The sequence below is a fragment of the Cervus elaphus genome, chromosome 30, assembly GCF_910594005.1.
Source record: "Cervus elaphus chromosome 30, mCerEla1.1, whole genome shotgun sequence".
In the NCBI taxonomy this organism is placed as follows: domain Eukaryota; kingdom Metazoa; phylum Chordata; class Mammalia; order Artiodactyla; family Cervidae; genus Cervus; species Cervus elaphus.
In genome coordinates, this window is record NC_057844.1 from 62,329,201 (window position 1) to 62,353,330 (window position 24,130).

At 36.9% G+C, this 24,130-nt stretch overlaps 1 long non-coding RNA gene across 1 annotated transcript; it reads left to right on the top strand.

Moving 5' to 3' along the window:
• Nucleotides 1–2,029: 2,029 nt before the first annotated feature.
• LOC122686501 lies at nucleotides 2,030–23,971 on the top strand. Its single transcript, XR_006338797.1, has 3 exons — nucleotides 2,030–2,177; nucleotides 17,311–17,312; nucleotides 23,960–23,971. It is a non-coding gene; the product is annotated as an uncharacterized LOC122686501 (long non-coding RNA).
• Nucleotides 23,972–24,130: the final 159 nt, after the last annotated feature.

Consider the following 24,130-nt stretch of genomic DNA (forward strand, 5'->3'; position numbering starts at 1 on the left):
CTGTAGTATACTTGTTGTAGATTTTAATTCAAAAAATTGCAGATGATTTCATGGATTTGGGGGACATTTTGAATGATTCCAAAACTAAAGAAAAATTGCTTCATCTGAATATTTCTAGGATTCAGATGCATTCAGGCAATAAAAATTATTCCTTTATTATTATTGACTATATTGTAGACCTTATAGATGTAAATAATAGAAACACTTCCCCTAAAGCCCTGTAACAAGAAGCAGTGTGTTGGTGCTGTTGTTGAGTTGCTAAGTTGGGTCTGATTCTTTGTGACCCCATGGATAGTAGCACGCCAGGCTCCCCTCTTCTATACTAATTCCTGGAATTTGCTCAAATTCATGTCCATTGAGTTGGTAATGCCATCCAACCATCTCATCCTCTGCTTCCCCCTTCTCCTTTTGCCTTCATTCTTTCCCAGCATCAGGGTCTTTTCCAATGGGTTGGCTCTTCCCTTTAAGTGGCCAAAGTATTGGAGCTTTGGTTTCAGCATCAGTCCTTCCAATGAATCTTCAGGGTTGATTTCCTTTAGGATTGACTGGTTTGATCTCCTTGCAGTCCAAGGGACTCTCAAGAATCTTTTCCAGCACCACAATTTGAAAGCATCAATTTTTCAGTGCTCAGCCTTCCAACTCTCACATCCATAAAAATGTGAGGAAAAAACATAGCTTTGACTATACGCAAATTTATCAGCAAAATGTGTCTGCTTTTTTAGTATGCTGTCTATGTTTGTCATAGATTTCCTTCCAAGGAGCAAGGGTCTTTTAATTTCATGACTGCAGCCACTGTCCACAGTGATTTTGAGAGCCCAAGAAAAGAAAATCAGTCACTGTCTCCATTTTTCTATTTCCGTCTGCCTTGAAGTGATGGGGCCAGACGCCATGATCTTTGTTTCTTGAATGTTGAGTTTTAAGCCAACTTTTTCACTCACCTCTTTCACTTTCATCAATAGGTTCTTTAGTCCCTCTTTGCTCTCTGCCATTAGAGTGGTATCATCTGCATATTGAGCTTGTAGACACTTCTCCTGTCAATCTTGAATCCAGCTTATGATACTCTAGCCTGGCATCCCATATGATATACTTTGCATATAGCTTAAAGAAACAGGGGGACAATATGCAGTCTTGTACCCCTTTCCCAATTTGGAACCAGTCAGTTTTTCTACATCTGGTTCCAGTTGTTGCTTCTTGACCCACATACAGGTTTCTCAGGAGACAGGTAAGTTGGTCTGGAATTCTTATCTCTAAGAATTTTCCACAATTTGTTGTGATCCACATAGTCAAAAGCCTTAGTGTAGTCAATGAAGCAGAAGTAGATAATTTTCTGGAATACTCTTGCTTTCTCATGATCCAACAAATGTTGGCAATTTGATCTCTGGTACCTCTGTCTTTTCTAAACTGTTTGTACATCTGAGACTTCTCAGTTCACGTACTGCTGAAGGCTAACTTGAAGGATTTTGAGCATTACCTCAGCAGCATGTGAAATGAGTGCAATTGTGCAGTAGTTTGAACATTCTTTTGCATTGCCCTTCTTTTTGATTAGGATGAAAACTGACCTTTTCCAGTCCTGTGGCCACGGCTGAATTTTCCACATTTGCTGATATATTGAGTGCAGTAGTTTAACAGCATCATCTTTTAGGATATTTAATATTTCAGCTGGAATCCCATCACCTCCACTAGTTTTGTTCATAGAAATGTTTCCTAGGGTTACATGACTTCACACTCCAGTATGTCTGGCTCTAGGTGAGTGATCACACCATCATGGTTATCAGGGTCATTAAGACCTTTTGTGTAGAGTTCCTCTGTGTATTCTTGCCACTTCTTAATCTCTTCTGCTTCTGTTAGGTCCTTACTGTTTCTATCCTTTATTGTGCCCATTCTTATAGGAAACATTTCTTCCCTTAATAACTCCAACTTTCTTGAAGACATCTCTAACCTTTCCCATTCTATTGTTTTCCTCTATTTCTTTGCATTGTTCATTTAAGAAAATCTTCTGATCTCTCCTTGCTATTTTCTGAAGCTCTGCATTCAGTTGGTAATATTTTTCCCTTTCTCTCTTGTCTTTCACTTCTCTTCTTTGCTCAGCTATTTGTAAAGTCTCCTCAGACAACCACTCTGCCTTCTTGCATTTCATTTTTCTTGGGGATGGATTTGGTCACCACCTCCCATACAATGTTACAAGCTTATATCCATAATTCTTCAGGCACTCTGTCTACCAGATCTAATCCTTTGAATCCATTTGTCACTTCTACTGTATAATCACAAAGGATTTGATTTAGGTCATACCTGAATGACTTAGTGGTTTTCCCTACTTTCTTCAATTTAAGCCTGAATTTTTCAATAAGGAGCTCATGATCTGAGCCACAGTCAGCTCCAGGTCTATTTTTTTTTTTTTTTTTGCTGACCATATAGACCATCTCTATCTTCAGCTGCTAATCTGATTTCGGATTCTATTCTCTTGGTTTTAGTTCTAGCAGGTGTTGCAGATTTTCATAGAACCTGTCAACTTGTTTCTTTGCAATCAGTTGTTGGGGCACAGGCTTGGATTACTGTGATGTTAAATGGCTTGTCTTGGAAACAATCCGAGGTCATTCTGTCATTTTTGAGATTGCACCCAAGTACTGCATGTTGGACTGCATTGTTGACTATGAGGGCTACTCCATTTCTCCTAAGGGATTCTTGTCCACAGTAGTAGATATAATGGTGGTTTGCCCATTTTCATCCATTTCACTCAACTGCTTCATTCTTTCTGGAACTTCCAGCAATTGCCCCCAGCTCTTCCCCAGTAGCATACTGAATACCTATCAACCTGAGCTCATCTTCTGGTGTCATATATTTTTGCTTTTTCATACTGTTCATTGCGTTCTCACAGTTCAGTGATTCATTCCTAAGATGTTGATGTTCAATCTTGACTTCTCCTGCTTGACCATGTCCAATTTATGTTGACTCATGGAGCTAACATTCCAGATTCCTATGCAATATTTTTCTTTACAGCATCAGACTTTACTTTCACCAGCAAACACATCCACAACTTAGTGTCATTTCTGCATTGACCCAATTACTTCATTCTTTCTGGAACTTCCAGCAATTGCCCCTGCCTCTTCCCCAGTAGCATACTGAACACCTATCAACCTGGCTCATCTCTGGTGTCATATATTTTTGCTTTTTCATACTGTTCATTGTGTTCTCACAGTAAGAATACTGGATTGGTCACCATTTCCGTCTCCATTGGACCACGTTTTGTCAGAATTCTTCACATGACCCATCATTTTTTGGGTGGTCCTGCAAGATATGGTTCGTAGATTCATCGAGTTATGCAAGCCCCTTCACCACGACTAGGCTGTGATCCTTGAAGGTGTATAGCACAGTGAAATTACAATGGTCTTTAAAGTCAAAAGAATCTGAGTTTAGACTTCATTTCTTATGTGAAATATAGATGGAATTATTGGTTCACCTTAACTCACTGAAACTTGGTTTGCCTTTCTGCAATTTGGGGACAGTAACACATAGTTCTTAAAGTGATACAGGATTATATAAGAAAACTCTCTTGTATATAGCAGTGATAATACTATTCCATTAAACTACAATTGGCTTTTACTGGACTGTGAATATCTTGAAATAGGAAACATTTGATCTTTCATTATTCCAGTGTTTAAAACATAGCTTGAGTATGGGAATTATCTGAATTTAATTATGCACTGTATGCATTTGTTGAATTTAATTATTCACTCTAACTTGATTTGTATAATACTAGAATACTGAAAACTAAGTAAACAAATCAAAATAAACTCCAAATGCCATTATGTCTTGAGAAAACAGCAACCAGTAAAAAATAAAATTACTTATAAATATTCATTAGTTCTTCCAGCCTCCTTCCCATGATTAACTACAACACCATATAGAAGTGATGGAGTATAGTTTTACCAGGAGTTCCTGTTTATAGATCCCTGACTTCCTAAAGGCCAATCTTACTACCCTATTTATAAATAGTTTACAATTACATCAACTACTTGTTCCTTAGAAGAGAGTGGGTTGGGGATGACTGGATATAATTGTTAAACAATGTATTACTTTTCAATCTGTAAGCAGAGGTACTTAAGGATAACTAATAAATTATATCCATTGTCTTGATACTTAGTTTCTCTTCTCCAAAAGTCTAATTAAAGTGGTTCTCAGATCTTGTCTGTATATTAAAAATAATACCTTTGCTTCATTCCAGATGAGTTAATAAAAATCTATAGTGTATGAGAGCTCTGGTATCAAAAATTTTACAGGTAGTTCCAATGGACAACTAGGTTTGGGAACTACTTGAATGACAAAGTCTTGTCTTCCTCAATAATCTCCACCTCTTTAGACAAGATCAAGGCCACCTGGAAAGGTAATATAAAAATAGTCACATTGAACTTAGTTACTACTTGGTAATTTATCATGGAATCTTTACTCCCATTGGAGTCTCATAGCTTGCCCATCCTCCTTGATTTTCTTGACATTCTGCTGAACAACATACTCATCACAATGTTATCATGTTCCTTGAACCTTGTTATTAGAAAATAGCAGGTACATTAGATTTCCCAGTAAGACACTTGTGTCAAAGTGTGGGAGAAAAATTCTACCATGATTCAGGGCTTTCCACAATGCTGAAGTTTTTAGGACTCAACTGATCTGAAGCATGCTAGGACCCATATTTACAAGGGTAAATGTAGAGTTTTTATTTTATTCCTCTATAAGAAGAAGGCACGATTGTTAAGGATCACCATGAACTTTCAAGGGAGCATTATGTTATTTGGAAATAGTTCTGCAATCTAGGATGACAAAACAGGATTTCCAGCATATCTAGGATAGGAAAAAGTGATTTTCCCACTTTTATTATCTTGCTCAACATAAACATTTGTTTAAGGTACTTCTAGTAGGTTAAAAAGCTTTGTAGAGATGTTAGGAAGTCCTAACAAAAGGGAGTTAGCAACTGAACAACAAACAGAAGGGATAGGGCTTCCTGGTGGCTCAGTGGTAAAGAATCCGCCTACAATGCAGGAGACTCGGGTTTGATCTGTGGGGTCAGGAAGATCTGCTGGAGGAGGGAAATGGCAACCTGCTCCAGTATTCTTGCCTGGAGAATCCAATGGACAGAAGAGCCTAGCAGGCTCTAGTCCATGGGGTTACAAAAGAACCGGACATAACTTAGTGTCTAAACAATGAGAACAGAAGGGCTATATGTAGACTCCAGTGATTCTGGAATAATGCTATGCCTTCTGCAGCAGAAAACTATGATTCATGTTAAAAAATAAACTTCATAGTGTTTTAGGATATCAAGTGACTATAGATCCAGTTATTGTTGAGATAAGACCATGAGCCATTAAGTCTGGTCAGGTCAGTATTGTATCATCCTTAGCTGGTCTTGAAAGCGTAAGTAAACTGCATGAAGAAATGGCCTTGACCCCTATTTATGATACACTGGTACCTTTAACTCACTCAAGTCTGTGTCCGTACAAGTGACATCTTTTGGTAACATGGAGGAAGAAAGAAATTGAGTATGACTTATGGACAGATTGGTGTAAGTCATTAGCATTAGCTGAAACTACATAGTTGCCACAATATAGCCATTTTCTGAGGCAAACCTAAAGAAGTGTGGTAAAGAGTAATCTCCCCAGTGGGTAGAAAGGCAAGCAGTATAGCTGCCATTCACTTTATATATATATATATATATATACATATATATATATAAGGAAATGTAGCCTGATATGGGGCTATACACTGACTTCAATGCACGTGAAAATGATGGGCTATGGTCCAAGAATTTGAAGGGAACAAGACTAGAAATTGAATGTCTAGGGCATCTGGGGAAATTTCATGCGGATAGAATCTATGGGAATGAGAAAAAAGCATGTGGGGCTTGGTGCCTCATATTAATGCTTCCCAGAAAATATCCACAGCCGAAGATAGTCTCGTCAACCCAGTGGGCAGGCTGACTCTATGAAATCACACCTTTCTCTTTAACAACTGCGGGGCTAGCACAGGAGCTTCATGAAGAAAAGTGGCCATAACGGCAGAAATAAGGCTCAGTTTAGACCCAAAGCATCACTGCTTTCCCACTAAACCTCGGTAACCAGACCGAGTTGTCAGCAGCAGAAACTAAAACTGAGGTCTCACTATTTACCATTCCTCATGTAAAGCAGCCAGTGTGCGTGTGTTCAGTTGCTCAGTCACGTCTGACTCTTTGTGACCACCTGGACTGTAGCCCGCCAGGCTCCTCTGTCCACGGAATTCTCCAGGCAAGAATACTGGAGTGAGTTGTCATTTCCTCCTCCAGGGGATCTTCCCCAACCAGGGATCAAACCTGCATCTCCTGCATTGGCAGGCAGGTTATTTACCACTGAGGTCCCTGGGAAGCCCTAAAACAGTAACTTGTGACAAGTTTACCATAGGGGAATTCTTCCACTTTGGTGGGTCGGTAATTTTCTTCCACAAAATAAATATGTATTCTAGACATGGATTTGCCTCCCTTGCCCAGTAGATCTTCATCTACAATGCTACTTGTACAACGACTAATGAAACAACTTAACATGCAAGATGGCATCGGGCAATGTAATCCACTTCAGCAAAGAAGGAGTAGAGACAAGTACATGACTGCAGAATTCACTGTTGTTACAAATTACCCCAGTACCCCAGCACTGAGCAGTGACCAGCATTTTTGCATTTGGGAGTCTGCTAGGTTCTGGAAACCAAAGCACAACTGACTCCCTATCTCCCTATCATTCCCAGGGTCCCGCTTGTGCAAGGGGTCCTGCTCAGGCTTAGGCCCTATGGTGAAGGGAAACTGGTTCCACTTTGGGCAAGTGTCCTTTCAAGGGGAGACATAAAACTTTCACTGAACTGGAAGATGCAAATACAACCTGCCCTTTTTGCATTGTCTCAGCCAGAGGGCTAACATCCAGAGAAAGGAACTGTGGTACACACTGGAGCGAACAACTTCGAACACTGTCCGTGATTAAGTTTACTGATAAATAGGAGGAGCGGGGAGGGATATTTCCAGAACTTAACAATGTTCTCAGGTATGTTTAGATGCTTTTTACACCTTGAAGTTATGATGAAGGGTCAGGGGCAGCAAGCATGGCTTCCCTGGTGGCTCAGTGGTAAGGAATCCACCTGCCAGTGCAGGGGACGTAGGAGATGTGGGATCGATCCCTGGGTTGGGAAGATCCCTGGGAGAAGGGAATGGCAACCCACTCCAGTGTTCTTGTCTGGAAAAATTTCATGGACAGAGGAGGCTGGTGGGCTACACAGTTCATGGGGTCACAAAGAGTCAGACACAACTGTGTGCATATGCCATGCCATGCCATGGCTCAACAGCTGTATGGCAGATGGAGGTCTGGGTCATCCGGACTGAAAGACCAGCAGACGTAAGCGATGAGTACCATTAATCCCTGCCTTACCAAGGACTGCAGTTTGGTTTGCTCATCCTTTTTAGTCTTTCAAGAGACTATAACTGGCCCTGACGTTGAAAGATTGCACTTGTATCAACCCTCTTAGTAAGGAAATAAGTATCTTTTGTTCTTCTTTAACATCCATAACTTCTAAAAGGGATGTGAGTGGACACATGCCCAAGGAGAAGCTATGATTCACTCAGGAGATGCATCATCTCAGGTCTTGAGCACATGCTTTCCTATCTCGCCTAAGTGCTATTACTCAGGGTTCACAGCTCCAGAGGCTAAAGGGCCAGGTAAATGCTGCTGCCTCTACTTTAATCACAAATCAAGGTAACTTTCATGCCACCAACTGATATGGAAAGACCTTTGTTCCTCCTCAGTTACTGGGCAAGAACTATAGACCCTCTGGCAGCCCAGAAGCACAAAAGAGTGATTTCATAGGTTGGATGTTCACCACTAGGAAACGAGAGTTTCCAGGGACCTATGGGTTAATTTTTTGGTTTCTTCTTCTTCCATTTGGATAAGCATTCTAAGCTACAGTGAGCTCATTCTGTCTCTGTGAAAATGTCATCCGAGACAAAGCAATCAGTTGTGCTTGTTACAAAAAAATACAAACACAAAATGAATACACCTTCCCTTTGTGCTTTTCTGCTTCCCTTTTGTCCTCTCATTCCTGCCTCCATGGGACTGCAGGCCCCACAGAGTTTTAACATGTAAGTTTTTCCTCAGGCTCTGCTTTCTAAAGAACTTGAACTAAAACATCCACCTGAAAAATTGTGTCTTTAACAACAAATTGTACCCCAGATAACAACATATAGCAAAGAAGTAACTAAAATGTATCTTATTGTTACTCATAGTATTTGCTTGGTGGTTTAAAGGGGCTAATATATACCTGTGTATGTGTGCTCAGGCACCCAGTCATGTCCACCTCTTTGCCACCCCATGGACTGTGGCTCAGCTCTGTCCATGGGATTCTACAGGTAAGAATACTGGAATGGATTTCCGTGCCTTTCTCCAGGGGATCTTCCCAGACCAGGGACTGAACTCAAGTCTGCCTTGGCAGCTGGGTTCTTCACCACTGAGCCACCAAGGAAGACCAGTTTGCTGGATATGTGACATTACAAATAAACATTTCATTTTTTTAGTATTGGCAGAAGGACAGTTGACTCTTGAAAAACATAGGTTTGAACTGCTCAGGTCTACTTATACATAGATAGTTTTTCAATAAATAATGAAGTACTAGACAATCCACATTTGGTTGAATTTGTGGGCACTGTATCATGGATCTGGAAGGACTTGAGTGGCCCCAGATTTGCAAATCCATTATGGGTCTTGGAACCATCCCCTGCAGACAATAAGGTATGACTGTATTCAGCAAATATAGCAAAAATGATACATATTTGCAATAACATAAATATTTAGAAATAGTTTTTAACAGTGAAAGAAATTTTGGGAAAAAATTACTTTTTTTGAAAGACATTAAAGAAAATATATATCTGAAAATATATCTTCAGGAGCTAGAAGGCAGTATTGTAAAGATGTTAATTCTCTTCACACTTACCTAAGTGGTTTGGTTTTAAGTCATGGGTCTCATAAGAATTGTCTGTATCATTTCTGTTTAAATCTTACCAACCCTAAATTTAGTCACAAGGATAGAATTCTATTAAAAAAGGAAGTATACTTAAGGAGTATACTTAGTAAACTATCTGATGACCTTGATCTAGACATCAAGACTGTAATCATGAGAATCTTATCATTGGCAAAAAATACCTTGACTTCTTGGGTAGAACATTAGATTTAAAACAACGTTTCTATTAGTCACATTTGACTTGTTTTTACCTGAACAAATTAAAAATTCACATTTTCCAATAAGTAAATGCTTTATTACTTTCTGAGTAACTATAGGAAGCATAAATCTCCAATTCATAAAAAAAATTCTAAATACAATACAATGATTTCTTTTGGAAAATAGTAATATCCATGCAAATGACCCTTTAATATAAAAGAATTCAGTATGCACAGTCATAAAGCATAATCAGTTTAAAAACAGTGAGTTGCCTTCTTCTACAGTATCAAGTTTTCAGTTTGGTGACAAATTATATATACTCTTTTGTCATGATTTATTTTTTCATTTTATAATATACATACAGGGAAGGTAAGATATTAAGTCACACTGGTCCACATGGGTAATGTGTTATTTTAAAAATGGCATAAATGAGTATTTCCATTCCTAAAAGTGGGGAAAAGCTCCATATGTAATGTATAGTTTTAACATTATAAATTACCAAGTCATTCTTTGGCCAGTTTCTATTCTCTATCAACACTATGATGTAGCATCGTAATAAATCATTACTGGGACACCACTGTGAAGGTATCCTATAATAATGCATCATCAGAACTACCCTAATAAAAGCTGCCCTTGTGATGATGCATTGGTCTGACTCATATGCACACATTTAGAACATATTGCTACAAGAATAGGAAGGCTTTTTGAAGAACTGAAAGCGCAGAGATGATAAGGAATACTGCTTATTCAATTGCTATACAATTATTCATGCAAATGATAGCTGAGTGGAGAAATGATTATAAGGGTCACTGGAGGAAAGCTTCATATAGTGTGTTTTCTGAATGAGTCATCTTTAGAATTTTTCATTTTAAAGATTTTCAAGGGGGAATACAAAGATATTCACCCAGAATATTTCCTAATGCCACAAAGGTTCTAGTGCCTAAGAAGTCTATTACATCTAAGAAAAAGGTTGACTGAGTGATTGATTTTTGTTTCTTCTACAATACTTAGACCAATTAGCAAACTGCTTGTCAGTGGCTAAAGCCAGCATTCAAATAGAGGTCAATCTATATACAAAGCCAACTCTGGAAATTATTATTCCCTAAAGCTTCTCAGCAGTATGGGAAAGAAACTTCAATTGTTGTTATTTTTTGCCTTCTGATTTTTTATTAGTGCAATCTCTGGAGGCCACTATTAAATGAATTATTCAGCTTACTAAAATCTTTTTGACATCAATGACTTATATGATGAACTTCTTGGAATATAATAGATATTCCTGGTTAATAAGTCAACTCCTTGAATAATAAGAAGTAGGGAAAGATTCTTATGTTATCCTTCATCCTTTGTGGTCTCATCCCCCTAGAGGTACTGACAGTAAGATTAAAGGGTAAAAAAATTAGGGAGGTTTGTCAGCTTGCTCAGAGGTTATGCCAGCCTACTTCACGGCATATCCATCCCTTTCATTTTTCTGATAAGGAAGGGCTTGCTTTCTGGTTGAGTGGATGATTGTCTAAACCATTCTTCCTTCCTTTATTTAAAATAGTCATGAAACATTTTCTATGTTCCAATAACTATGAAAAAGCTGAGAATAATGGAGTGGAATGAACCTGATTCTGTTCTTAAGGGTCTGACAGTCTAGAGACAGAAACAGACAAATAATTTCAGCAATGTGAAAAATTATAGAATAAATGCAAGTGTCAATTAATACAAAGATTTTTTGCTTTCCAAAATTTACATTCACAGATTTTAGTAAATACAATTTTATATTTATTTAAACATCAGATATTAATTTTACTCTATCAAGCTGAGTATTTTGTTTTACTGTAAGAAAAACCCAACAATTACATTTTTCAAAAATCATCTCTAAATTTCTAAAAAGATATTGAAGTAGTATTGTGTTTTCCATTATCACCATAGGAAGTCAAATAGTGAAGGTATCAAGTTAACAACAGTATAGGGATTACCTCTATTAGATAAGGAGAGAAGCAATGACTAGTTACAGTTTTAGTAAAAAGGTTTTATTTGTTGCTGTGTTTAAGATGCTTCCTTAACTGTGTTCTCAAAATAACTAGTTCAAATATTTATGGTTTTGTTGCTGAAATGACTTTTTGTCCTTACATTTAGACTAGTCTTCCTATTCCATTTATGCCTTTTATAGTCCTTTTCAACTCAGCAGCCAGAATGTTAAAATGTTAAATTAAATTAATTGAGTGGCCCTGGACCACAAGCTTCCACTGACTTCTCACATCACTCAGGTAAAAGCAAATACTTTATGGTTAGCCTACAAGGCCCCATGTAACCATCTGTATCTCTAACCTCACTTCCAGTGACACATCCCATCATCTTCAACATGCTAGGAATACCCACTCCTTTTCTCTCACTTGACCATACAAAGTGAACCCTTGAACCAAGGCTTTTGCACTTGACATTCTTTCGACCAGGGAGATGATACAAAAGAAACTTGGGAAATGTTTTCCATAAAATCAATAGCACTGTTACATGGCTCTACCATTTACATGCTGTGAAACCAAAGAAGATTTGCTAAAATATCAAGTAAAAGCAAAAATAAATTTTGATAAGCCACACTAGAAAATGACTAAATTATTTTTCTATCTTTCAAGAAAATACCATAATATTTTCATCTGAATACATGAACAAGGAGTATGTGGCCAGATAGTATATAGAAAAAGTACTATAGAGATAGATCATGTAATTATAAATATGTTATAAATTTTATTTATATATAAAATTATTAATTTATAGAATTTTAAATAATATAATATTGTACTTTTCTGGATTTTGACATGTATGATATGTTCAGCTTAATTAAATGTATAACTAGCTTTGATTTCTTTTCCCTGTCTAAATAAATGTTTATTTTCACAACTAATTTTGTATAACTTTTCTTAAAAAAAATTCTCATAAATTTCAGGTCCCACAAAGCTGAGACTTATCTTGTTCTTAGCACAAACAGAGGCACTGAGTCCCTTCAATGATTTTTAAATCATGGGTCTCTAACAGCCTAAATAAAAATAGACCCTTTCTCTCTCCTATGCTTCCTATCTCCACATTATTTTCATATTTTCAGTTATTTTCATATTTGAAAATCCTATCAATGAGACATAAATCCCATCAGTAGCATATGCTGGAACTGAAGAGAACATAGAACTGAAAATATTTTTATTAATAAAAAATCAATATAAATCTGTGGTTATAAAACACAAACTTACTCATAGATAGAAGAAAGGAGCCCCAGCTATTCTAGCCATATTTGCTTTTGAGAAAACAAAGAACATAAGTTAAATACACTATCTACCCTTCAAGATTCAAGAAGTAAGATTGCTGGGAGAAATATCAATAACCTCAGACACACAGATGACACCACCTTTATGGCAGAAAGTGAAAGAGGAGAGTGAAAAAGCTGGCTTAAAACTCAACATTCATAAAACTAAGATCATGGCATCTGGCCCCATTGCTTCATGGCAAATAGATGGGGAAACAATGGAAACAGTGACAGACTTCTTTTCTTGGGCTCCAAAACCACTGCAGATGGTGACTGCAGCCATGAAATTAAAAGACACTTGCTCCTTGGAAGAAAGGCTATGACCAAACTATATAGCATATTAAAAAGCAGAGACATTACTTTGCCGACAAACGTCCATCTAGTCAAAAGTATGGCTTTTCCAGTAGTCATGTATGGATGTGAGAGTTGGACCATAAAGAAAACTGAGCACCGAAGAATTGATGCTTTTGAACTGTCAAGGCACAGTCAAGGCACTCTTGACTGTGCCTTGGACTGCAAGGAAATCAAACCAGTTTTTAAACCTAAAGGAAATCAGTCCTGAATATTCATTGGAAGGACTGATGCTGAAGCTGAAGCTCCAAGACTTTGTCCACCTGATGCGAAGAACTGACTCATTTGAAAAGACTGATGCTGGGAAAGATTGAAGGCAGGAGGAGAAGGGGACGACAGAGGATGAGATGGTTAGATGGCATCACCGACTTCCTGGATATGAGCTTGAGCAAGCTCTGGGAGGTGGCGATAGACAGGAAGCCTGGCGTGCTGCAGTCCATTGGGTCAGACACGATTGAGCGACTGAACGGAATTGATCTTACCTTCAACTTAATCCATATAATGCTACATTTAACATAACAAACAGATGTATGGTCAAGATTTTACAGGTAACACAGTCAGTCTTTTTCTTCTGTGTCCTATCAACTTTCCTAATAATTGCCAATCATATCCTTATATTTTGCCAGTTACTTTCAAAGGACATAGAGTTTTAGTCAGAAAGATGACTTTGCTTCAGTGAAATGGTGGGTGTACCATTTGTCCTTAGTTAAGTGGCACTTGCAAGTTCACATCAATCAGGCCCATTTACTTAAAACCCTTCAGAAAAAGTTCCATGCTAAGTCTCCCAAAGAAAGATAGCTAGAGTGAGTAGAGATGAATTCAGTGGCAATATATTAAATGTTTGCTTTTAATTAAATTTTGTGTTATTCAGCATCTGGAACAAAAAATGCCATGGTAAGTATAAATCAATAAAAATAAATAATATTTTTTATTCTCTTATAGAATGCTGAGTGCTAAATTAAATAAATAGAAACTAGAAATGAAAGCTCAGAAACACATTTTTCCATTTAGGATAAAAGCAATCCATTTATATAGCCAACAAGGAAAGAGATTTTTGACTTTTTTTTCTTACAGTTGTCTAACAAAAGGTTGGTTTTACAATTTGACTCAATATTTATGGGAAAATAAAAATGTTACCATGATATATTATATTGATATTTTGGTATTTTGGTAGTCCCTCAACTCTGCTTTGAATTAAATAGTAGTTCAACCCTAATAAAGTACCTAGCTGTGTTGTCAATTTAAAACTCATGTTGAGAATTTTATAAAAATATATATTTTTAAATGGTTTACACATTTTTTTTTTTTTTACTTCCCCTTACACTATGACACTTTGACAAAGTATTGTCAAAGTTATTGACATAATACCCAACAGTCTTGGAAAAAGCTATGGTTAAGGAATCCCACTCCCATCCATTTGTGTTCTGGAGAATTGCTTACTGCCAAGAATCACCCTTTCTCACAAGACCTGAATAAGGTTCACCAATGCTCCCCTTGTTTACCTCTGACAAAGCCAGACACCGTACCTCCAAATTCTCATTTGTCACATCATAAATTATTACCTGAGTTCTTTTGTCCCCACTTATCAACTGGAGCAAATGTTTATTAACCAAAGTTGAGTTAAGATTTTTCTCCTTCTCTGGGACCCATGCATTGAGTCCACTCTCAGACTGAGTTAGCATAGAGCCTTTCCGTAGGGACCATTCCTTGGGGACAGGCTGGCCTCAGCATAAACCCTTTACTCCTCTACCCTACAAACTTGACACTTTTTCATTTCTTGTGTCCGTACCTGGTTCTTCATAACATTGTCTTCTCCTCTCCATTTGCCTCTTATGAAATTTACAGATTTATATTCAGAGATAGTTTTTTCAAATACAATCTCTCCTCACCTAAGTCTGATATGTTGTTAATATAACATGTTTGCATTAGGAGAAGTTCTGTGAAAAGAACTCCAGATTATCTTTGCATTTCTTTTGTCTCTCTCTTGAAAATAAAAAGTTAAAGAAAAAAATAGGATATTTCTTAGAATACAGAATTTGGGACTCTTGGATTTTTTTTTTTAAATAAAACTGATAGATCAATCATTGATGAGGACAAAATGATCAGAGACTCAGATAGTTTGAAACATGACTTGATATTTACTCAATATCTGCCTGAAGATATTGATAGGGGAGAAGGAATAAGCTAGCTTCTGGGAAAACCTCACCTAGGTTCTTGGCACATCTGATTTACCAGTTTTCTTTTATACATGACTACAACCAAGATCTGCCCCCAGCACTTTACAGAAATTGCTTTTTTATTAGAATCTCTAGGGTCCTGCCCTCATAAAAAAAATTTCAAAAGGCTATTTTAAAAGGAAAGCTGATAATATATATGTGAAAAAAAGGTGAACAAAAATGGAGTTAGGTTTTTAGGTATCAAAGGAGGCTATATTTGTTCAAAAGAATGTAACACTAAGAACAATTTTGTTTTTTTAGTTTTTGACTGAGTGTAGGGCCCGCCTGTCTCTTAATTATGAAGGGGTGAAGTCTTTCCTCTCTACTCTTACTGAATACAACTTTCTTATTATTGGGACTTATTTGACACACTCTTCTCCTTTTTTTCCTGCTTCTCTGGCTGATTCCTTAGTTTCTTGCTAGCTGTTTTTCTAGCCGGTGACCTTCACACATTGTAGACTCTTTCACTCCTAGATAATTCCATTTCCACACATACTTTATGTCAATGTCATCTTCTCCCCTGACTATATTTTCTATATTCCCACATCATAGCAGCTTACTTTTCCTTTTTAAAGGACATATGAGGTATTTTTTTTACAGATGTATATTGTAGAATTCTTAAAACGGTTTTCAAGGTGGGAATAGGATTTGGAACAGTCACTTTGAAAGATAATTCGGTGGTGTAGGGGAGGAAAAATAGTTTTCCTTTACTCTTATTTGTTTTTGGCTAAGGACCCTTCTGTGAAAAAGACAGATTAACAACGAAAAAAAAAAATCAGTTGTGTGCCTATGTACATATAGAAGCTCAGCAAAGATATGAAACTCAAAAGGTGGCCAGGTGATTGAGACTTATATTCTGAACTAAAGAAAAGGACAGAGGTGTGGGGCTTTAAGCTGGGGAAGGCAATTTGTGGGAATGGGAGAAGAAGAGATGTTTCCAAACAAAGGTTACCCTGCCTTGCAGGTAAGTCTCTCACATGAAAAAGTTATTTCTGGCATTAGCTCTCTCCCTAGTACAGGCCCCCATTCAAATGTAAAATTCCCTTACAGAAAGGTAACTGCCTCTCTGTCTACAGAGCTTCTCCTGTGTCTGTGAAGTGAAGTGAAGTGAGAGTCGCTCGATCGTATCTGACTCTTTGTGACCCCATAGACTATACAGTCTGTGGGCTATACCCGCTGGAGTGGGTAGCCTTTCCCTTCTCCAGGGCATCTTCCCAACCCAGTGATGGAACCCAGGTCTTCTGCATTGCAGGCAGATTCTTTACTAACTGAGCTATCAGGGAAATCCTGTGTCTGTAGTTTCTCAAAATAATCTGCTCAAAATAATCCTAATACCAAAGAGGCATCTTTTGGTGTGGCATAATCTGATACCCTTCAGAGGTTTCTTACAAAACTAAACTCTAACCATACGTGTGTGTGCTGTCAATTCAGTTGTGTTCAACTCTTTACGACCCTGTGGACTGTAGCTCGCCAGGCTCCCCTTTCCATGGGATGCTCCAGGCAAGAATACTGGAGTGGGTTGTCATGCCCTCCTCCAGGGGATCTTCCTGACCCAGGGATTGAACCCACATCTCTTATGTTTCCTGCATTGGCAGGTTGATTCTCTACCACTAGCACCAGCTGGGAAGCTTATGATGCGATCCAGCAACTGAACTCCTTTGTATTATTACAAACCAGATCTTTAAAAAAATTCATTTTAAAAAGAATATAAAGGAATTGTTCAAATTTGAAAAACTTTAAAATGTCACATGCCCTTCACATGAAATTAGGAAAGATGGTTTATTATTATATTTTATTATTGTGGGTGTATGCTAAGTTGCTTTAGTTGAGTCCCACCCTTTGCGATACAAAGATCTGTAACTCACCAGGCTCCTCTGTCCATAGGATTCTCCAGGCAGGAATTTGGTGTAGGTTGTCATGCCCTCTCCAGGGGATTTTCCTGATGCAGGGATCTGCAATGGAAGGCGGATTCTTTACCATTGAGCCACTGGGAAGTCCCTATTTTATTATTATCATATCACTATTCACTTTATTTTCTTAATAAGAGAAAGAATGATTTTAATTGCAGAAATCCCACAGGCTTGTGACTGGCAGAGAGGAGGCAAGCTGACAATAAAAATAACTGGGAAGTAAACAGAGTGCCTGAGGCCAGGTCTAAACAATACCTGAAGTGAGAGATTTCAGAAACTCTTGTTTAATATAGGCAGATCTGGGCTAAGAGCCTCTAGAGGTACACCTTTAAGGCAGGCGTGAGTTACTTCCTGAAGGAATTCCCTCTGAAACCTAACTGTATTGTAAAGCCTAAAGTGGTAGGCATTTAACTCAAATGCCCCTAAGCTGCTATGGGAGAGGGGGGAGATCAGGAAGCAATTCCTGCATGGTGGAAGGCAAGTCAGAAACCAAGCTTTCAAAGTGAATTCAAGACAATCTTGCCCTGATTCTTGTTCAATATATGCTTCTAATTAAATAGCAATAATTGAGTTCCACAGCATCTCCGTGGGATATTATGACATGTAGGAAAAATATCAAAGTGTTTGGTAATTGAAAAGTAGCAGAATATACCACTCCAAAATGATACCCTTCTATAAATATAGTTCAAGACATGCTACCCCCAAATATACTGCTTCAGTATATTGATTATTTTGAGCTATAGGTACTTGGAAGACTGCAAATGCAGGCCGGGGTTTTCTCTGAACTCCCTTTACGTGCCTAAACACACAGACTCCAAAAGGAACTCAGCTGTTACGAATTCCCTCCCTCCCTAGGAGTTTCATCAAGCAGGAAAGAGTGACTCATCTTCCCCTGGGAGAGGAGATTATACACCCACACCACACCCAGACACACTTTTTCACAATCTATCATATGTCTCATCTGTTCTTCTAAGGGCCCATTCATTTTTTGTAAAAATCATTTTCTCCCTCCTAACAGGCCCTCATTTTTCCCCTTTCCCTATTATGACAGGATATAAGTTTGATTTCTAAGCCATTTCAGGGAGTTACTAATTTTCTCCTGCATATGCATGAGGTACATATGTTAGCAAATCTCTGAGTTATTTTTCCCTCTTGTTAATCTATCTTTTATTACAGGGATCTCACCTAAGAACTTAGAATGATAGAGGGAGACTAATTTTTCCTCCCATATACCATAAATCATATTTGAAACTTAAAATTTAAAGTTTGATTCAATATTTAAAATCAAGAGTATGGGGCAGTGAAGAATTTGAAAAAGAGAAACACATACCAGAAAGTGATTTTTTTTAACCATACAAACATAATACTAAGTTTCATTGTAAAGGGGAATTGGAGTGAAATATTTCTAAAAACTATTTCCTAAAGTTGCAAGCTGAATAAAGTAATGTGAAACTATTAAATGAGATGACCTGACCTGCTAAAAGCAATTTAAATCTCACTAAAGGAAACATTCAGCACTTTCCACATGTAGATAGAAAGAGTTGTCTTCCAAAGGGTCTGTTATGTTAGAAAGACTAAAACATATGAGACAGTATCTGAAAATTGCCCTTTGGATACTTAATGGAGAGCATTTATAATGACCGTGTGCCTAGTGAATCTACTCTGAAAAGATTCAGTCAGCTTGCACTGGTGAGCATAGTATGCTTTTTTTAAAATTTAATACCTAGTTATATTCAGCCAGTTGGCAATTATTTTTTCCTGGCAGAGTAGGCATTTTGTGGATCCTATTTTAACTTGCAACTACAGAATATGTCAGTTTTTGAATTTCAAATTTGAGCAAAACTTTTCATAAATACATGTATTTATTAATATATATTTACCCAAAATGTAATTTATTCTAAGAAACATATATGATGCAAAATTGTTTTTGGTCTTTGTCAGATAATATTAATATATGAGTAATTTGTATTTCAAGTTATCATAAAGGAATAGTATTCATAAAATTTTATTCTAAGGGAAATCTAAAATAATGAGTTCTATGTGTTGTAAAACACATAATAATATATCTACTCAGGAAAAAAAAAATCAGAAGGAAAAATAAGGAAAATAGAAATGAAAAAATTTCACAGGTATCTATTTCATAATGTATATACAAAGCTAATTGTGAAAGCATTCATTATTTAATGAAAACAGCAAATAGAACAATCTGAATATCAAATACTAGGTTTCTCTATATTGTAGCATGAAATAGGAGATATGATTTCAAATATATTTACCACTCTGAGACATGTCTACCCCTTCAAATTCAAATGCGGATTCTAGATTATGTTTCTAAAAGTGTTTCCTGTTTAGAACTGACTCATAGAATTTCTTAGAACAAATGCCACTTTATTTGAAATACTAGACTATAATTTCTGTAAAGAGAAGGAATTTCAGTTCGGAAGACCTGGAACAAGTGGGCAGTCACTATTTATTGGCTGAAAGTATGAAGTATATGAACAAATTTTCAAATATGAAAAAATTATCATATAATATTAATGTTCCTCTAAGATGACATATCATTATGTAATAATAGAACAAAAAGCAATTAGGATAGTTTCATTCCAGATAATTATTAACCATGTGACACTGGACAAGTCACATAGGCATTTGAATCTGTGTCTTCGTTTCTAAGATGTTGCTGTTGTTCAGTCGCTGAGTTGTGTTGGACTCTTTCTGACCCAATGGACTGCAGCACACCAGGCTTCCCTGTCCTTCTCTATCTCCTGGAGTTTGCTCAGACTTATGTCCATTGATCTGGTGATGACATCCAAGCATCTCACCTTCTGTTGTCCCCTTCTCCTGCCCTCAATCTTTCCCAGCATTAGGGCCTTTTCCAATGAGTCGACTCTTCACATCAGGTGGCCAAAATATTGGAGCTTCAGCTTCAGCATCAGTCCTTCCAGTGCATTCAGGACTGAATTCCTTTAGGATTGACTGGTTTGATCTCCTTGCAGTCCAAGGGACTCTCAAGAGTCTTCTCCCCCACTACCACAGTTAGAAAGCATCAATTCTTTGGTGCTCAACTTTCTTTATGGTCCCACTCTCACATCTGTACATGACTACTGGAAAAACCGTAGCTTTGACTACATAGACCTTTGTTGGCAAAAAGATGTCTCTGCTTTTTAGTATGCTGTTTATGTTTGTCATAGCTTTCCTTCCAAGGAGCACATGTCTTTTAATTTCAGGGCTACAGTTGACGATCCACAGGGATTTTGGAGCCCAAGAAAATAAAGTCTGTCAGTTTCCATTGTTTCCCCATCTATTTACCATGAAGTGGCATGATCCTAGTTTTCTGAATTTTGAGTTTTAAGCCAGCTTTTCCACTCTCCTCTTTCACCCTCATCAAGAGGCTCTTTAGTTTCTCTTCACTTTCTGCCATTAGAGTGATATCATCTGCATATCTGAGGAATATAGCTCACATTAATTTTTTAAAATTCTATTCTGTCTTGCCTGGGTTCCTATAGGCACATGTGTGAAGTTACTTTATTAACATAAAGTTCTAGAAAGTAAGGGAAAAAATCAACTTGAAGATCCTCAAAATTAAAGCTTAAAATACAAAATTAAAAAAATATTATTTATTGCACAGACTAATTAAATTTATATGCTTTTTAAAATTTCTTTTTACAAAATTATATTACCAATTTTATGTCTTGATATAACTTGTGATAGTTATTTATAAAAATATGTTTGTTTGGCAGCTCTTTGAATATTTGCCTGAGGTTCAACAGGCAGTTTTAAATTAATTAATTTTATATCCTTCTCCACATTACTCATCATCATAGCCCTGATGTCTTTGATAGTAGTATCTACAGTTTGTAGTAATAATGCTTCATCAATTCTAGAATCATTCCTGTGCCAAGTTATCTAGTTACATTTTATAAGCAATCTAATAATTTAGTTATTTAAATAACTCACTTAATATTATATTCACAACTTTACTTACATTATTTTTTTTACAGGTGTAAGTTGATAGAGATAAGCACTCATTAATTTTCTTTATGAAGATTTGCCTTTAAGATGATTCAGTGATTGTGTTCTTCACACAGCACTGCATTTTTCTTTCATGACTACAGTTCCTTTTATTCTACAAGGATGTCACACTTCCTAAACTTATTTGTTTCAAAATTCAAGCATGCTTATGTGGGAGTTAAGTGGAAGGAAAGATGTGCATCCATAAGAACAAACATCCGTATCCCAGTGAAGCCATTGATTCACCAGGCTAAACAAATACATCACTAATTTATCATACCAACAGGACAATTTTACTAGGATTATTTTTTTTTTCTTTTCTCATTTTTATTATGTTCAATAGGTCTAGGAAATATTCTGGGGTGTCAGGGAAAGAGAAGTGATGGAGCTAGAACCACTGGGAGTAATACAATTGGGAATCAGATGTTCCTTTGCATTCCCTTTGGTCCTGGGTCTCCCTCTTAAAATATATTTCTAGGACAAAAGTTCTTTATCTTGATCTGTGGCTCAAAATTTAAACACTAGATCTGTGGCTCAAAATTTAAAAAGTAGAAGGAAGGAAGGCAAGTGGGGAGGATCAAGAAAAGAAAACAATATTAGAAGGCAAAAACAGGATAAAAAACTTAAGTATGAAGTGATTAGCTATAAAAAATATCTCAGTTTTAGATGAATCTATTAAGTAGAAGGTTATGTTTGAAATGTTAAGCAATTTCAACCAAACGAGACAAGAGCCTTATTGAGAGGGATTAAAAAATAGAAGTTATTATAACACATTAAAGAAATATCCTTTTTGTCACTTTTTATGATTCTGATAAATTTCAATTTTTATAATATTATTCTTATTTTATATATTGGAAAGCATTTTAGAGGAGCTTAGGAATTTAATCTGGATATAGGTCTGGAAGAAAGGAAGTCATGTGGCTATTGATTTCTTGCTCATATTACCCCAACCCTCAACTTGTTACTCTAGTCAGATTCTGGTTTATTTTCTTTGGTTTAATTCACTGTGTTCAAATTCATCATAACCTTCACTATTGAGGGTGCATGCCAAAAAAATATTCTACATTTCTGGTAGTACCCATATAAACAGACTGCTTCTTTGATAAAGCAGAACAAATCAAAAGGGAAAAAAAAAGCATAACTTGATCAATGTACACTTGGGAGACATTCACAGTGCCAAAATATAACTTTAAATCAGGTATTTCAAACTTGTACAAGTGAAATCTCAATAGCATTCACTCCATTGAAGATAAAAATCAATAAAATATGTTTAATCTGGAAGAACGGTGCCCCTTTGATTGTGTTACTTCAAAAGGTGTTGAAATTATACAGAAGCAACAGTTTCATACATTTTTAAAACTATTTTCAGAAGTATTCATGCTTTGGGATTATCTGTTCTTCCGATTTTTGAATCATTATCCAAAATGTTTAGTGGTCTTCATCTTTCATCTTCCTGCCGTGACATCTCCTTTATCACATAGTTAGACACCTGCTCCAGGCATAGCTTTTCTCTGGGGTAAGCTGCCACCTAAGAGTTATTTGAAAGGTAACAGGCAGGCCACCTTCATTTAAAAACAACAGCCTCCCTATTTCTTGTGACAAATGCTTAGATTCCATTAAGTCATTTACTTAAATTACAGAGCGCTAAAAATGAAGACTGATGAGCACATTTATAAGTCATTTATCCACTGGTATGAAAGAATGGATCTTTTTATCCTGAAAAAATATCATTTATAAGAATCAGAAGGTCCTGCCTATGTAGAGAATGGTGTTGGAAATTATTTTAAAGTCAGGCAGGTCTTTGAAAGCTACGGTGTATCAACCAGCCACCAAAACAACCCATGAGGAATTAATTTGCATGGCTCACAAAATAAAAATATGAACAGGGAAATAAGGAGTAATGTTTCTATGATCTTAACATAATTTTAATAAAGACTTTCTAGCCTCCTCGAACTCTAATTCATTTTTTATGAGCAATCCACAAGGTCAATACTTTGGAAATAAACAGAAAGGCAAAAACAAAACAGACATCGGATGCACCCAGGATGTCTAAACTAATTTTATATAACTTGCCCAATTAGTTCATACACACCCTATATTTTAAAGAGGTCAAGTTTCTTCAGGACAGTATCACAATACTGGCATCAGACCCAGTTCTTTTTCCACTTCAGTATTGCCTTTATTTGGATGTTTTTATCAGGTAGGAAGGCTTTTACCACAAGTAAAAAATCTAAGTTTCTGTTAATTAGTTTTTCTGAACAGAAACTTAGGTTGTCATATGTAGGGGAGGAAAAATCATTTTCTTTCTACCATTCCGAGTGCTTAGCTGAGACTCCTATAATAAAAGTCAGGTTGATAACAGAAAAAAATTAGAAATTTCTTAACATATATACCTCATGTATACACAGGAGACACTCAGGGAAAAATGAGTAACTTTTCCAGGTGACTTAGAATTCAAATTTAAATAAGTCTTAATAGGGAAAGAGGAAGAGGGATGAAGCCTATTAGGAGAAAGTAAATGATTTGGGGGAAAGGTGCATGGACTCTTAGAGCGAACAGATGGGAGGCATGATAGATTGTGACAGAGTGTGTCTGGGTGAGGTATGGATGTCTTGTCTCTTCTTTAATAAGATTCAACCTTCACTTGTTGGTGAAACTTCTGTGGAGGGGGTTTATGACAACTGAGTTCCTTTTGGACAAAAAATCCCTGCCTGCATTTGCTGTTTTCCAAATACCTACAGATCAAAAGAATCAATGTAACCAAAGGGCCCATTCTGGGGATGAAATATTCTGTTACCCTTCACTCACATTACGTTTGCAGATAAGTGTTACTAGTTTAGATACTAGTTTAGCTACCGGAAGCAGTCAAGATATCGGCCACCCTTTAGTATATTAAATACATTCTGAAATCCTCAGAAACTTGGCCTTTTGTCCTGTTACTTCAGGATCACATGAACATTGTAATTATCTCCCAGTATTAACCTCCATTTGTGCTAAATCACTTCAGTTGTGTCTGACTCTTTGCGACCCTATGGACTTAGCCCTCCAGGCTCTTCTGTCCATGCGCTTCTCCACACAAGAATACTGGAGTGGGTTACCATGCCCTACTTCAGGGCATCTTCCCAAACTAGGGAATACCTCTTGCA